The 15048-nt window shown below is 42.3% G+C and overlaps 1 protein-coding gene across 4 annotated transcripts in view; it reads left to right on the plus strand.

Annotated features, from left to right (window-relative positions):
• Positions 1-15048, plus strand: part of LOC118502576 (neuropeptide SIFamide receptor-like) — a 118201-nt gene that overhangs the window by 64378 nt on the left and 38775 nt on the right. Inside the window, exon 1 of one of the 4 annotated variants that reach the window (XM_036034904.1) lies at positions 12798-12927. The exons of the other annotated variants lie outside the window; for them this stretch is intronic. The gene's annotated coding sequence lies outside the window, so the exon portion shown is untranslated. Of the gene's footprint in view, positions 1-12797; positions 12928-15048 lie in introns of those variants that run through there. 4 annotated transcript variants of the gene reach the window in all.

Genomic DNA, 15048 nt, shown 5'->3' on the forward strand with positions numbered 1-15048 from the left:
TGGTCGAGGGCCTCGAGGGACGGTGGGTGGTCTGGTGCGATGAAGGTGCGGCATACGACAGGCCGTCCATCAATCAAATGTGTTGAGATTATGACACCCAAATAACCGAAAAAAAACTAAACCCAGCATAATATAATTCGGTGATGCTTGAATGAAGATTTTTTTTTCTTCCTCTCTTCTCTTGGACTTTGTTTTTGCTCCCCCTTCGTTTCGTTTCGTTTGCCAAGAACGGGTTTTAATGGGGGGAATTTAGTTTTGAACCGATGCTTCCACAATCTGCGTTCGACGCAATAGAACGACCTTACGAAGAAGATAAATCGACCATTTTTTGGAGGCTTGCCAGCCAGCCAACCGGCCAGCCGGCAGATAATGATGGTGTTGTGCTAGAGAGGATGGTACCGCAAGAGTGTTGAATCGTAACGAATAATGCTTTTGTAAATACGAGAAAAAATAAAGAAAACAAAAAACTGTAAATCGAGCTCATTATCTCAGATCAGATCTATATGTGCTTACGGGGAGAGGAGAAAGTGATTTTTTGAAAGCGTGATAGAATGAATTTCTTGTTTGAGGATAGATTTTGTGGCGGCTTTTTGTAATTGTTATTTTCTTCACTTCTTCTGAATATTAGATTCATGACCATGCATTGTAATTTAAAGATGCGGAAACATTTTTTGTACTCTTAATGTAAAAAATTTTAAATATTTTTTTTGTAATTGTTTAATTTAATCAAAAAAATAAGTCTTTGGATAAATTTAATGTATGGAGCCTCTACTTTAATTGAAATTTATATAATGTGTTCAAATATATATCTTTAAAAAAAATTGAAAACTAGAAATATAGTAAGACGTTCTTTAGTAATAACAAGGCGTTAAATTATTAACTCTATTTGTTTGACTCGAGGCCAAAAAATTAAACATACATAAGTTTAGAGAAGAAAAACGAGGCTGTAGAGCAATAAAAATTTATTGCGAAGGATAATAGGATATCTGATTCGTTTAATCGTTAGTCAAAATCAATCTTTGAAACCTGTGAGACCTGATAATTTTAATTAATATGTTAAAAACTATTCTTAAACTCATATGCCCTTAGGGTGGCAAACATTTCCTTCTACTACGTTTATCCCTGATGTGTTCGGTAGTAGATGAAGTGCCTGCCAGATGTACAATCGGTATTATTTCGATTATTATGATTATGAAACTATTAAAAACTATATATTAAAAACTATTCGAACCCAGTCGGTCTTATCCAACCCCTGTCAAAACTCTATCGAATCCCAATCGGATCGAATTGAATTCGAATCCCTATCGAATCTGAATCGGGGTCGATCGAATCGTCATTTGGAATTCAAACCGATTCGAATCGTTATAGGGATTCAATCTTTGAATCTTAAAGTCCCGAATCTCTCTGCACTAATCAGAATGTTGAGACAGGTTTCAAAGATGATGTTTTTGTGTTCCACACTAGCAACCCTCATGAGACCTGGTTATATCTCCAAACCATTTTCCTGGAATCTTGGTCCGAGATATTATTCCTCCATACGCGGCTGCCATTCAATCTCCTTCAGGTTCGACGCCACGTAGTCCAGCAAACCAGCTCGTTATGCCATCCAGATATCCACACCGCCAAACAGTTTGCTTAGCTAGTGGTTTATTCTCCTATGGAGAAAGGACGTCCATCTCTGTGACATTGTGCAAAAGTCCTTAGTTCACGCTACTTGAAAATGGTGAGAGCATCGATGCGCTCTCCTATATAATTCTAATTGATCTCCGGATAACGTATCCGGATATCCCAGCTGAGGTCCTCTACTAACTCGAGAGTCAGAGTCTCCGGTAAGCTGGTATTTTATGATTTCAGTCAGTTGCACACACCTCCACCGATAAACAAATAGTACAATCTGAACTTTCTGAAAAGTGAAATTAGCAAATTGCGAGGAATACCTTTTACTATACATCCTACAACACCGTTACGTTTTTCCATAAATTCTACGGTGTGCAATTCAATCGAAATTTTGCAGAATAATCTTCTTCGAAATTGGCGAACAAAAAACAGAGCAAACGCGAATAGAACTGAGTTGAGCTCAATTTGAACATCTATCTCCTGGATGGCGGTTATCTTGGGGTTTCAAAGAAATGATGCAGTTCTGAGGAAAAGACGAGCAAAATCATTTGTTGTATACTCCACTCGAGCTTTCTGTCTCGGTTAAATAGTTTCCAATATCGTACAAATGAACTCTACGATGCAGGCTCACTTTTGTTGTAAAGATGTTTTAATCATAAAAATACTAATAAATAAATAAGAGATTTAAAATTTAAGAGAAAGTAGGGACAGCATGTCAGTAATGAAGTAGTTTATCGGTTGATTTTACTTGTCAGAATTTCATGAGTGAACCTTAGTACTTTCAAGCAGTAAATGAACCATGCTCTGTGCGAAATCTAAGTACTGATCTATTAGCTTTCAGTACCTAAATGCAGATTTAGGTAAAACTTTTTTGTTACGTTTTCTAAAACTGGACTGTCATTTTATTCCGGGTATTCAAATTACAACATTGACCACATTTGGTGATGAGTTTGGCGAGTTAAAAGGTTCAACGAGCAATGGTTCGTCACCATATCATGGAACATAGAATTATGCTGAATTCTGTAAAAGCACACAACACATCCACTCGCTGCTTAATCGTGAGTAGATTAGATGGAAGCCGAAAATGCCGACATTCGCTACCGAGAAAACACTATCAGGAATCGGCACTCAATTTCCATCGAAGAAACCTAAAATAAACATTCCACTGTAAGCGAGGGTTTAAGCTCATTCCGCAAAAAAGCCAGCTAACCATTTTCACTGTAAGAACTACCACTAGAAAATTGCTATCAAATTAATTGCACTACAGCATGCATTATCCGAATGTCCACCAGTTACCAGAGCTCCCGAGACACACAAAAACACCCGACCCGATTACCCGACGATGAAACATTCAGCAACATTAAGCTAATCGTTGAGCTCGTTCTTTTGAGCTGTAATTCCAAAATCTGGAGTGAACGATGAAACGGCGCAACACTTGTTTCCGGTTTTTGCCTGACGACGGGGGGGCCACTGCACTTGACACGGTGAAGTCAAGGCGAGCCGGGAACCACGGGCAGGGTCGAGTTCTGCGACACTTTCTGCCTAATTGGCACGTGGCCGTTTCGATTGTCTAGCTGGAAAATGGATGTTAATAAGCCGAGAGCATTATTATTTAGCATTTTCTTTCGATTGGGCACAATGCCAACCGGGGGGAGTTTCGGGACTTCCGTGCAGCATGCTGACCGACGTGTGATACGGCCGTAGTACCTAGAATTTGGGATTGTGTTTTCGTTTGTTTTGGATCCGAAATAGACACAAACACACAGATTGTCGCTTTAGTAGGTTCTTGGGAGTATCATTTACTGACCAGCCGGATGTTCACCGGGTGTGGAGCTTGGAAGATGTCTTTCTCGCGCGGAAGAAAAGGACACTAAAAATCATTTAAAAAGCGAAGCAACGGGATGAGGACACGGCAGGACAAGTAAGGTTACGTCTCGGAATTGCACCACGGAATAAGCATAATTGAAAAGCTACGGCTGGTGCGCATAATGAACCGACCATGACTATGAATATGCATTACCCGAAGCGGACGACGAGCGGATGATGGAGTTGGTTGGCACATCTGCTGCTCGGCCAATCCTGCCAAGCACCGTCTCACACTAAGCGTGGGTAGCCCACTTGCAAGCCCTTTACGCGTCCCGTGGCCAGAAACCGAAGGGTGCCGGCGAATATTGTTGGCTATTGTTTAGCGCCTTCCGTGCCACGTCGCGTTCCCTCCCCACTAAAGGCGTCACTTTTGCGCGTCCAGCGTGTGGGAGCCTGAAGAATGCTGGTCGGATGGACGGCATCGACCAAAGGACCTTGGAAGAATGCTTCAACGTCGATGCTGCGGCCTTGATTGAAGATGGTGCGAAAACAGGCGACTCCCAGCAGAGACGATGACGGATGCAGTTTGATGCAGGAAAGAGGATTCTGAAGGATCTCTCCCCGTTTGGAGAGGATTGGCTTACTTGCGATTTTCTCCGGCATTGCGCTTGGTGGGGCAATGTGTTTCTCAGCCAAAGGATGAGAAGTGACATTTTCATCCACCGGTTCGACAGGCACTCCGGTGCCACGCTGTGTGTTAACCTTGGCACTTGGAAACCATTCGTCACTCGGGGCGTCAGACACGGGATGCGTCCCGTGAACGGAGGTTGACATCGCGTTCCGAAATGAAATTATTCCCATTTTGCCATCACGCCCCCCCACTCGTGATCTGCCACCTCCCTTCGGTTCCACACTGATGAATAAACAAATTTAAAAGAACCGCTGCTGCAGCAGCGAGATCTTTGTCAAACTTAGTTTAACGCGCCCGGAAAGACATTGGCGCCTGGGAAAGAAATGTCCCCTTCCTCGCCTCCGTGTTGGAAGCGGGACGGTACAAAATCACCACCACCAGGCAGAAGTAATTGGTGTGTGCAACTGTGTAAACGCTCAGCTTGCTGCCCTGCAAGGTGCAAGTTGCCCTGGTGGCAAAAAAAAGCCCAGCACCAACTGTCGCTGACATATTACAGATCACCATTCACCATTGGGAAAACTTTTGCTTCCGGACGGATCTGGATAATTTTCCATTTGCGAGATGGTCACCTTCACCCAGGTGGTAGTTTGAATAATGTAAAACTAAATGCAACGCTGAAGTAAATTAATGTTAATCATGTTGTACTGGAGTCGACAAGAAGGAAAAAAAGTGCGCCAGGAATTTGTGGAATCAAGACAATCGTTTTCAAACTGTAATTTCTGAATCCTTTGTGGCTGAAACTCTGATTCTGCCGCAACATGAATTAAATCAATCTACACAAATTGTTTCATTAACCTTATCGTTCAAAGGAATGCGACAGGACCGGGTATAAAATCTCAGCTGGTCGATTTTCCAGTTCGAAGGGCGAGCTTTCCAGCTGACGATGTACGAAACGTCAAGGAAACCTGGCGCTTTATGTGGCAGATGAATCTGAAGTCTTGGAGAGTTAGTGTGGAAGGACAGTAAATGGATCATTTTAATGACGAATGTTATAAGCTATTTTTAAGCTAAAATTCATCTTGTAATATACCCAACGGAGCGTTCTTCCGTAATTTTTACATAGGACTACATCTTACGACAGCGAGCCTTCTTCTTCAGCGAGGATTTTTCTGTACCCAAATCGGCTGAAAACCGGGGTTAAAAACTTCCTTATTCTCATCAAAAGCTGTGGCACGTTAAATGTATCTATTGTCCAGAGCATTTTTATTCTTCTTCTTTGGCACTACAACCTCCAAGTAGTCAGCCCTGCCATTCGGAGAGGCGATCTGGATAGGATTTGAGCTCCGGTCCTGTGCTGTGAAGGTCGGCGCTGTTATTCTCTTCTTCTTCTGCGTTTGCAATACAACCACGAATGGTGACGACCGGCCATTTCTGGCTTTCTGTAACTTCATTTTACACGTAGTAAAGTATTCAGCCGTACGAGGGGGGGAAGTGATCTGGATGGGATTTCACTGATGGGCTTCAGTGATAATAAACTTCGCTGTACTCTTAAAAATTTATACTCAGATGTAGATAGAATTAGATCTTGTCTGTGCTAACTTCCAAATCACAGTCCTGTATACTGTTATCTACAAGATTCCGTTCGGACTACTCTTGTTCAGACCCTCAGGAGGTCAATATTGTTGGCTATGACCTCTTGAAATTTACTGAAAATTTTGATTTTGATTTGATTCTTTGCTGCAGGTGATTCCGGATACACTTGTGTTGGAAGTTGTCCAAGTGTTGTTTGATGACGGCTCTATTTTGCCTTTGAGTATAACTTCAAGATCGAAATCGACTTATCATATCATAGCTCTTTATTGAATATCTGAAGATTGTGAATCTCAAACTATGTCGCAAAAGCTGAAAGTCACAAACCCTAATGGGGAACATCGCCCCTGTTGTAAGAATGATCTCATCTACATTTTAAACTTATTCTGCTACTTCATTGCTAGTAAACAATGAACACCAAGCTAACAAATTTCTCTTTTACTTTGATTCAGCTTTTCTTTAGAGCAACTTTATATCACACAATTCAACATCAGATCAAATCTACCCTAGAGTAGTTCTCTCATTATACTAGCCAGAATGAATTAACCTTTTATTGCTTTCTTTTCTCCAGTGAAAGATTGCTTTCTTTTCTCCCTTGGTAGATTATAACAAGAAGTAAGTTTACGGCAAATATGTTTGTAAAATTCGCCAAATCTAAAACACTGCATGCTTCCATTTGACTTAGAGGAAAATATGGCTATAGGTCCAGAGGCCCATAGTCAATAGACATGAAAGTCCTCGGCGTGGTCGATATGAAATTCGTTAAGAATAAAAAATTCTCTTCCAATTTTGGAGCACTGGTTAGTTGGTTTCTGTGGAGCCCTTTCATGTATTCATGGAAGAAATCTTCTAAAATCGATCCTACAATGTTATCGGAAGAAGCGAAGCGATGCAACCTCTTCTGCTCTGCTTCATACACTTACGCTTAATTGAAACTTTTTATATTAGTCGAACCTTTTCTAAAAATCAAGCTCAAAACTTGAAGATCTCATACTCAAACCCCCTTTTTCAGGCAGCAAATATGTCAAATATGTCATATATGTTCCATCAGTAAACTCGTTGTCACGTTCCGGATATCAATCATGCTCCCGAACAGCAATATGTGTGACTAACGCTCGCAACTTTCCATTCTTTCTTTAGCTTTACAGCTTTTAGTTTTTCCCACGAACTAAAAACAACCCATCGTACCAGCAGCCAGAGAGCAATTTTCCCCATTACATTAAACCCCGTTCAAAAATCACTTCACAGGAAAACATCCGCCCTGTTTTCGGGCGGTAATTTTTCCTGACACCATGGTCGGTCGTCATCTTCACACAGGACCTTGACATTGAGCGTACCCGGATGACTCAAGCATCCTCTTGACACTGCTGGCAAATACGTCACCAACTTACATCGCCCAACTTTTCAGGCAAAGTTTCCACCAAACTATAGCCAAAAGTGGTTGAGATAGGTGGACACTTCCGTTGGGTTGGATATGTAAACGGAAGGATCGCTCAACCCGGAGATCCTTTCAAATCTGTCGCGAGCAAAAACAAAAACATACAGAAGAATGCTTTGTGCAAGTATAGCATGGATGAAGACGACCGCAGCAAACCCCATGCCGACACGTCAAGGCCATGCAGTGTAGTGTCTTGCAAGTTAAAAATAGTCTTAATTATAATTTGTTCTTGTCCTTCACGCGAAACTGTGCGGCAACTGGATGAAGCAGAATTTACTACTCGATCGTACACCCCCACCCCGTCAGTCCGGGTGTGTCAGTGTAAGTCGGCGGGGGCCGATGCATCTGTCATCGGATGCGAACCTTGCCAGATGTGTATGCAACCCGATTAGTTGAACTGCACTTGACACTCGAAGGACGAAGCGGTGTCCTGGCTGGTAAGGCTAGAGAGGGAAGAAATTGAAAAAGATTTATGATCCCGCACACTGTCGCCCGAGGGAGCGACATCGGACAGGAATTCGTTATAAGATTGTTAAATTTGTGCAAAGAAAGCAAGCGGAGTCTCGCCTGCTCGCGTCAACCTTTCCGGGTGGGTCGTCGTCGAAACGTTAAATCGGTGGTAGTGCACTTTGTCATCTGCCTCGACTTACCTTGCAAATGGCAGGCGAGTTTTTCACCGCCCGTTATTAAAACATTCCCCAGCTTCCGCAGGCCAAGAAGCTAATAAGGTGCACTACCACCGCACAAAGGATGGGAGACGACTTTTGCGTTCCCGTCCCGATTGAGTACTCGTACTTTTACTCACTAAACTTAAACTCTACTGACAAGTATTGATTTTATCAACTGCGACTGTGTTTATTGGGAAAAGGTCACAACATTCACCGAAAGAAAAAAAAACTTCAAGATTTCACCAACTTGAACAAGCAAGTCCCTCATCTTAAATCAGGCTGAAAAACGGGTCCTTCAACGATAACGAATCCAGTCGATGCTGCGGCAAAAGACATCGTTCAGGAAGTAATTCAGCATTCTGATGTTTGTTGGTACGTTTTTTTTTGAGACGGGAAGCGGTGGCTAGGGTCGGGTTTAAATCTCTTTTCCTTCACCGACGACACAACAACATTGTCGCTTGTGTCGGTTGGAAGAGCGAGCGAGCGGGCGATCCACCCCCCACATCGGTAGGAAAACTCGTTCGTGGTTGACGTTGCGGTGTGAAGGACGAGGAACACCGAAACCCGGTGCACCATGCTGATTAAATTTAGTTGCAATATTAAATTTGTAATATAGTTCCTCGTTCGCTGTCTAGTCGTCCAACTATCCAAGATGGTGGTGCAGGTTGATTCAGGGAACACACACACACACAAACTGATGCACATACCAGTGACAGATACGTCCTTGTTAAGCTACATCGCTTTCTAGCTTTTGGAGTTGAGCACCGGTTATTTGCTGAGCGGTGGACAGGTTGTTACTGGTAGAACTTAGGAGGAGAAAAAGGGACGAGGTCGTCCAAAACTGTGCAGTCAAAGTTGTAAACAGTTCGATTGCATTAATTGGCCGATGGCTGCATGTCAATTATGATACAAACTAGTTAGCAAGTCAGAAACTGTACCACTTCTGAATCAAATCCCACTTAGTATGGAACTGTCTGCTTTCTTCTGTTCATATCGGGAAAAAGATCATATTAAGGATCATATTGTCAGGTATCCTTCGAATGACATGATCGGTTCTTAACTAGTCAGTTTGTGGTCCTCAGAAAACCGCCGAAGTCCATTCAAGTTACTCACGAAAGAACATTGGCGGATTCCTGGCAGATCGACACTTCCTTCCAAGTATTTCCCGGCATCCAGCCATTTTTTCGCATATCCGGCCCAACAACCGGACAGCCGCTTCGCGGTCTTGATCTGCAGCAAAAATCCTCGATACGGCTCCCGCTTTAGCGCCTTCGTCTGCCAATCGATTATCCCGGTCATTCTGGCGGAAGCATCAACGCCATCACCCCATCTCAGTTTGATCCTACGACGCCTCCTTTGTCCTTGTGGACGGCCTGAAAGATCTTTACGTGCTGGATCGTTCGGTGTCATTCTCATGTCACGAGCCCACGGGAGAGATCACCGTTCGTCATTGAGCATCTTCCTCTCGAACGCGGCTACGAAAGGGTTTCGTCAGTTTTGGACAGAGTCCATGTCTCAGACATTAAAGACATTAGACATTAAATGTTTTGTACGGTCCCAGCTTCGTCCGTCACGACAGGTATTTAGTGTGGAGAAGTTGGCATATGAGCGGTTGGCAGACAACACTTTTTCTGGCATGCTAGGCTTATTGATGAAACTTTTTGGGGTGGTCCAGTGGCCGAGGCAATAACGGCCTCGGTCTTCACACGCCAAGACCGTCAAATTCCATCCAGATCGTCTTTCAGTACGTAAGACTGACTACATGACAACGGGTAAAATAAAGTCAATGAAAGCCAGAAATGGCAGGCCGAGGCCTTTAGAGTTAGTAGCGCCAAGGAAGAAAAATAAGACTTATTGATACCTAGTTGGATGGTCAGTATTCACTACGGACGTTCATCCGAATTGGATGATAATGATATAAGTGCTGATCACGGTTCTCTAACAGACAAAATCTCCCAAACAAACCTTATCAATTTATGGATAAGCTTATGGATTTATGGGCCAGCTGGATAAATCAGAAATTTTGTCAAAATCGAGTCTCCGTTTGACAACCGTAATGCAAATGCTAGAGTAAGAGCTTACGTTAAGTTACAAGTCTATGTGCTATCTAACGTTTAGAGAGCTTTTGTCATACACCCGTGCATGGTAATTAGGATCGTTAATTGTGAGACATCAATATTTAGAACTTTATAAGACTATGGATTTTTCTCATGTGTACAAAATTGCAAGCGATAAACTAAACTATACCTCTTTAGACTTGATCTGGTATTTCTAGTTTCCTTGTTTATCTTTTTCTGAATAATTAGTTCTTATGCCCCTAAATTTTACGAGCTAATGCTCTGCAACGAATTATAGTTGAGATTTAGATAACCCTTACAAATTAGTTAACCAAAAGCAACGATATTCCCCAAAAATATATATTTCTGAGGACTATTTCCTTTCCTTCTTTGATATTCCAGTTGCTGGGCATGCTCAATATCAGTCGATTCTTCGCTAAGAACATGATTGAATCTAAAATCCAATTGCCAGCTGCCAGGATTTTATTTCTATGACGGCTTCCTATTTCCAAACATTTCATCAATAAATTCTAATGTACAATTTACAGCGGAAAAGCTCTGTCGGCTGCATTTAAATGTCCCCATCGCAGCACCACAAAAAATGCTAGATATTTGTGCCTCAAGAGCCAGCCCAGGATGCCATTATAATGCGCACCGCCGTAACTTCCCCCATTCCGACTCATCTTTATCACTGCCGGAACCGTGCACAATTAAGAAAATCGAATCAACGCCGCTTACAAAATGTGGTTTTCCACTTTCCCGAGCACATAATCGAAGTGCAGCCCGACCGGACGACCGGAGCACAGCTGCGCTGCGAAGCCTGCCGATAGGATGGGACGCTGCACAATCGGATAGTCTAGACCTTGAACTTGACCATCCATTCGGTGGATGCGTTTAGGCGACAGAAGGGAAAACAGTTGACCCGGCCGGCCCGATTGTCGATGCCATTTCCACCTGGCACTACGAGCGTCCATCGGTTCGCGCGCTTAATAGGACGCAGTTGTTGGTTCACATTTTTCAAATCACGAACCGATGGCGTGCCGCGCGCGCGTTTTGTGCCGTACAAATCTGAAAGAAATTCAATATCCCATTTCCCGGGACGTACGTACGCGCCATTCCGATCCGATTTGCTCTTCTTCATTATTGTTTTTTTTACTTTTGTTTCGTTGCGCCGGGCGTTCCTTCATCCCACGGAGGCGGAAGTCGTCGCTGGGCAGCAGCAAACAAATTGGTCCGGTGGTCCGGAGGACAGACCACTTTTCCGAGCGGTTGGCTTTGGAAACGACAATTTTCCCACTTCCGCAGCGCACGATGGCGTGAGCCGATAAGCACATTATTTATGTCCTCCGGGATCTCGGTGGCACGTACGTCACGCAGCATCCGGTCGGTCGCGTTCGCGGTCGCGGTTCGCGGACATTCCCAGCGCGGCGAAAGATGCTTTACCGCCGGTGTTTTTCCTTATGGCGAGCGCAGTGCATCGGCCAACCCAACCCCAAACGATGACGACGACGACGACGACGACGGTTTGCTCAATAATCTATTTTCTTCCCTTGTGCCTTCCCTGGCTCATCGCACTGCACTGCACGGTGGCGCAAGTGCCGGGATCTCTTATTCGCAAGGTCAACCTGAACGGTTTGCCGTGACAATCGGTGGCTTCGGGCAATTGCTTCATCCACCGTTTCATCCACTCAACGCCGACACCGGGCGGGAGAGCTTTTATTTCCGCACGATTCGCGTCGCCAGTGATTATTGAAAGCGCTCTTATCTGTCCTGCTTTAATGCACCGGCGGTCCTCACTGGCGAAATGCACCGCGAACCGGCGGAACGGAGTGAAAAATGCATCGTTTGTGTGGAGAAATCACTTACTTTACGGTATAATTTAGTGGCCGCACGATAATCTTGTCGCTTCGTGGAGCGTTTATTAAGCGGGCCGAGGGGTTTACAAAAGACTAACCACACATTTTAAGTAAGCTGCATGTCGGTCGAGGAGGAATGTTTGATGGTAGGAATTTAAGCTCGTACATCACTGCATGCGCTGTTGGCTAGTTTATTCTGACGTTCAGAAGCTACCAACGGACTCTTTATATTTCAAATCTGTAGCCATGAATTCCGAAGACTGATTTATTTAGCACAGATTTAATAACCTGAAATGCGTTTTAAAATACAGTGACAGACAATAGATTAAGAGCACTTTCCAATGCTCGATTTTCAAACCAATGTAATACGTTTACTGGGTATAATCAAACCTAAAATTTTATAAACTTTTTAACTTTTACTTTTTACATCGATTACGTTCTAAAATTAAGAAAGCATTGAGTAAGAATAAAAAAATGGTAAATAAAATCAATGTTTTTATTATTTTACAAAAATCTAACTTTTTGAATAACAAAGGAAAAATGGAAAACAGGAGGGTTGAACAAATTAAAAAAAAAAAGTGTGCACGTTTCTCACTTTAAAAACTGTAAAAAGCTTCTATATTAAAACCATTAAAAAAATTAAAACTAAAAAAGGTGTTCGACTATTTAATTTGATCATTAATCTTATTTGATTTTACAATTTTTTTCTCTACAAATTACTAAAACATTTTATTTTTCTTACTCGTCAAATTCTTCTTTTCTTCTTAAAAACAGGTGTTCGAATAGTTGTGTTAAGGACTATATGAGATATTCAGAATTGATTTTCTACATCAGTTTTTTAAATGAAAATTATTGTTGCGTATTTGCTAACAAATACTAATTTCTTTTAGAGTTGTTTAATCAAATGCAGTGCGTTTGCGATTTATAAGAGGAGTTGATTTTTCGATTCGTATTCCTAGAACTATGTTCTTTTTTTAGTGGAAGTTCTGAAGTTCTGTAGGTGGATGTCATGGAGCGACTTAAACTATGTAAAAAACTTAATCCACCTATTCAAAAGTCCAAAAACACAGACGTACAGACATATACACAAATTACAAAACAGATTTTCAACATCCTAAACAATTTTTTTCTAAAAAAAAACTAGAACGATTCGTTGAACATTGGCATCATAACCTCAATTGTACGAAAACTAGGTGGACTTATTCCAATATCCACCACTGTTTACTGGCTACAAGCAGTTTCTTCACACATGGGTCCTGTTTTGGTAAGTGATTTGTTATTTGTATAGTTGAAAGTCGAATTCTTCAGACTTTGATTCCTAGGCCGTATTTTCGATAATGCTAAAAAAGGAATACCTGAAGCTTTCTTAATTGTTACAATTGATTTTTGACTTAAACACTAGACTTTTCTATGTTGTTTTTTTTCTTCTTCTCAATTATATAGAACGGCCTGGTACTGTGTTAGTTATAATGTTTACAGTTTTATTAACTGCCATTTTACTATTCAAAGTTCCTTCTTATTCTTCTTCTTTGGCACTACAACCTCGAGAGGTCTCGGCCTGCAATTTCTGGCTTTCTGTGACTTAATTTTACCCGTAGAAAAGTAGTCAGCCTTAAGTACGGGGAGGCGGTCTGGATGGGATTTGAACCCCGGCCCTGCCGTGTGAAGACCGGCGCCGCTGTTGCCTCGGCCACCGGACCGCCCCATTCAAAGTTCCAGGTTCACTTAAAAAGCTGCATATTTTTAGCAAATGTTATCGATACCAAAATTTTCGTTCGTTGTTAATGTGATAATTTTTTGAGCTCCTCAATTCCCTATCGTACTCTTGTTCCTCTCATGCAGCACTGCCCAACAGCACAGTGCTGTCTTCAAAGTCTTGGATTATCTTAGATAGTTGTCCTTATATTCTAGTTTCGCGACCGCTGAATTTCTTCTATCTGTTTAAGTGTTGAGTATTGAGTCCAATAATACACTGAGGTTAAGTATTTGCATAATTGATATTGTTGTTATATTTAAGTCGTTTCACAAAGTACGATTTCAAGAATTGATTGATACGCATCACAAGATTCGCCAATGATCTGCAGCCGATCGATCGATGATCGATTGTCTTCACTGGCCATCAATATCGTCAGACAAAGTAATCAGTAAGTCAGGCACAGTAGTATGCCTTAAGTTGCTTCCGTGAGGGACTTTGAAGCTTGCTAAATTTCAAATGCTTTAGCTAAGTTTACTAGGAACTGAGCCTGGTCATACAGGATACGTACGACTGACTATCTAGCTAAGGGTAAAATCAAGTCACAGAAAACCGGATATTTTCGAGGTTGTAGTGCCAAAGAGGCAGAGCTTGATAGCAGCTCCTTTCTGAAAGCTTAGTTTATTGAATCCTGCCTTATGCAACTACCCGTACAACCCATCCGCTAAGGTCGATATCTCATGCCTTGGTTAAGCTACATATATCTTGGAATCAAACCGAATGTGTCAATTATGGGATATTGCTTTTAATTTAACCTTAATTTGGTCACAAAGTTGCAGATTCTTTGTCTAGTTCATATCTCGTAACCTATTTTCGTCTTTGCATTTCCATAATACCTAGTATATTCAGGAGTAACAATTTCCCTTCCTAATGAAATACTATGCCAATTAACAACGAAATAGCTTCCTGGGTAAGAAACAATTCCCTATTTAATAAAAATGAAGGAAAACTTCCCCGCTTAGTAATGCTATCTCACCATCACGCACGCGACAAACCCAACCTTACCGATATCAACTATCTTGGATCAAAGATTTTCCGCGATAGGAAAAATCAATCACCTGGGCGTGAGTAAGATTGATCGGTGCTGTGCGGGATGATGCATTCTTTCGCTGTCATCGATTTATTCCCATGTCATGTCGCCGTAAGATGCATCTTGCACCACACCGTTTGATAAGGTTTCCCGCCCAGTGTCAGTCAGCCGGTTGCGATGTATCGTGTAATGCGCGTTTTCGAAACAACACCCCCAGTGCTCGGTAAAGGATGACAAACAAAAGCGTTTGCAACCGTGAAAGAATGCAAGGTGCATCCTTTATTGGACGACACGTGTCGGTAAAAGTCATCACGCCATCCGGAAAAGATTGGAAAATATTTATTGTCTCGATTTTGATTTGAATTTCCCTGGCAATATAAGGTGGCAGCATCATCATCTTTGCACTTGGCGCCTTGTCTCCCTTGTTAAGCTGTCCGGTCCGGTGTTGGACTGCTTCTAATTGGATTGCAGATTTGCTGCAAATTGTTGCACGCACTTGTCCGGCTTACGAAGAAAGTGGAAAGCTCCCAACACACACACACTGTGCCAAAGACAGAAGCGACCAAGCGTCTTTTGCTTTAAACTGTCTTGGCTCAGGGTTT

Source organism: Anopheles stephensi, chromosome 2 (assembly GCF_013141755.1).
Source record: "Anopheles stephensi strain Indian chromosome 2, UCI_ANSTEP_V1.0, whole genome shotgun sequence".
Lineage (NCBI taxonomy): Eukaryota > Metazoa > Arthropoda > Insecta > Diptera > Culicidae > Anopheles > Anopheles stephensi.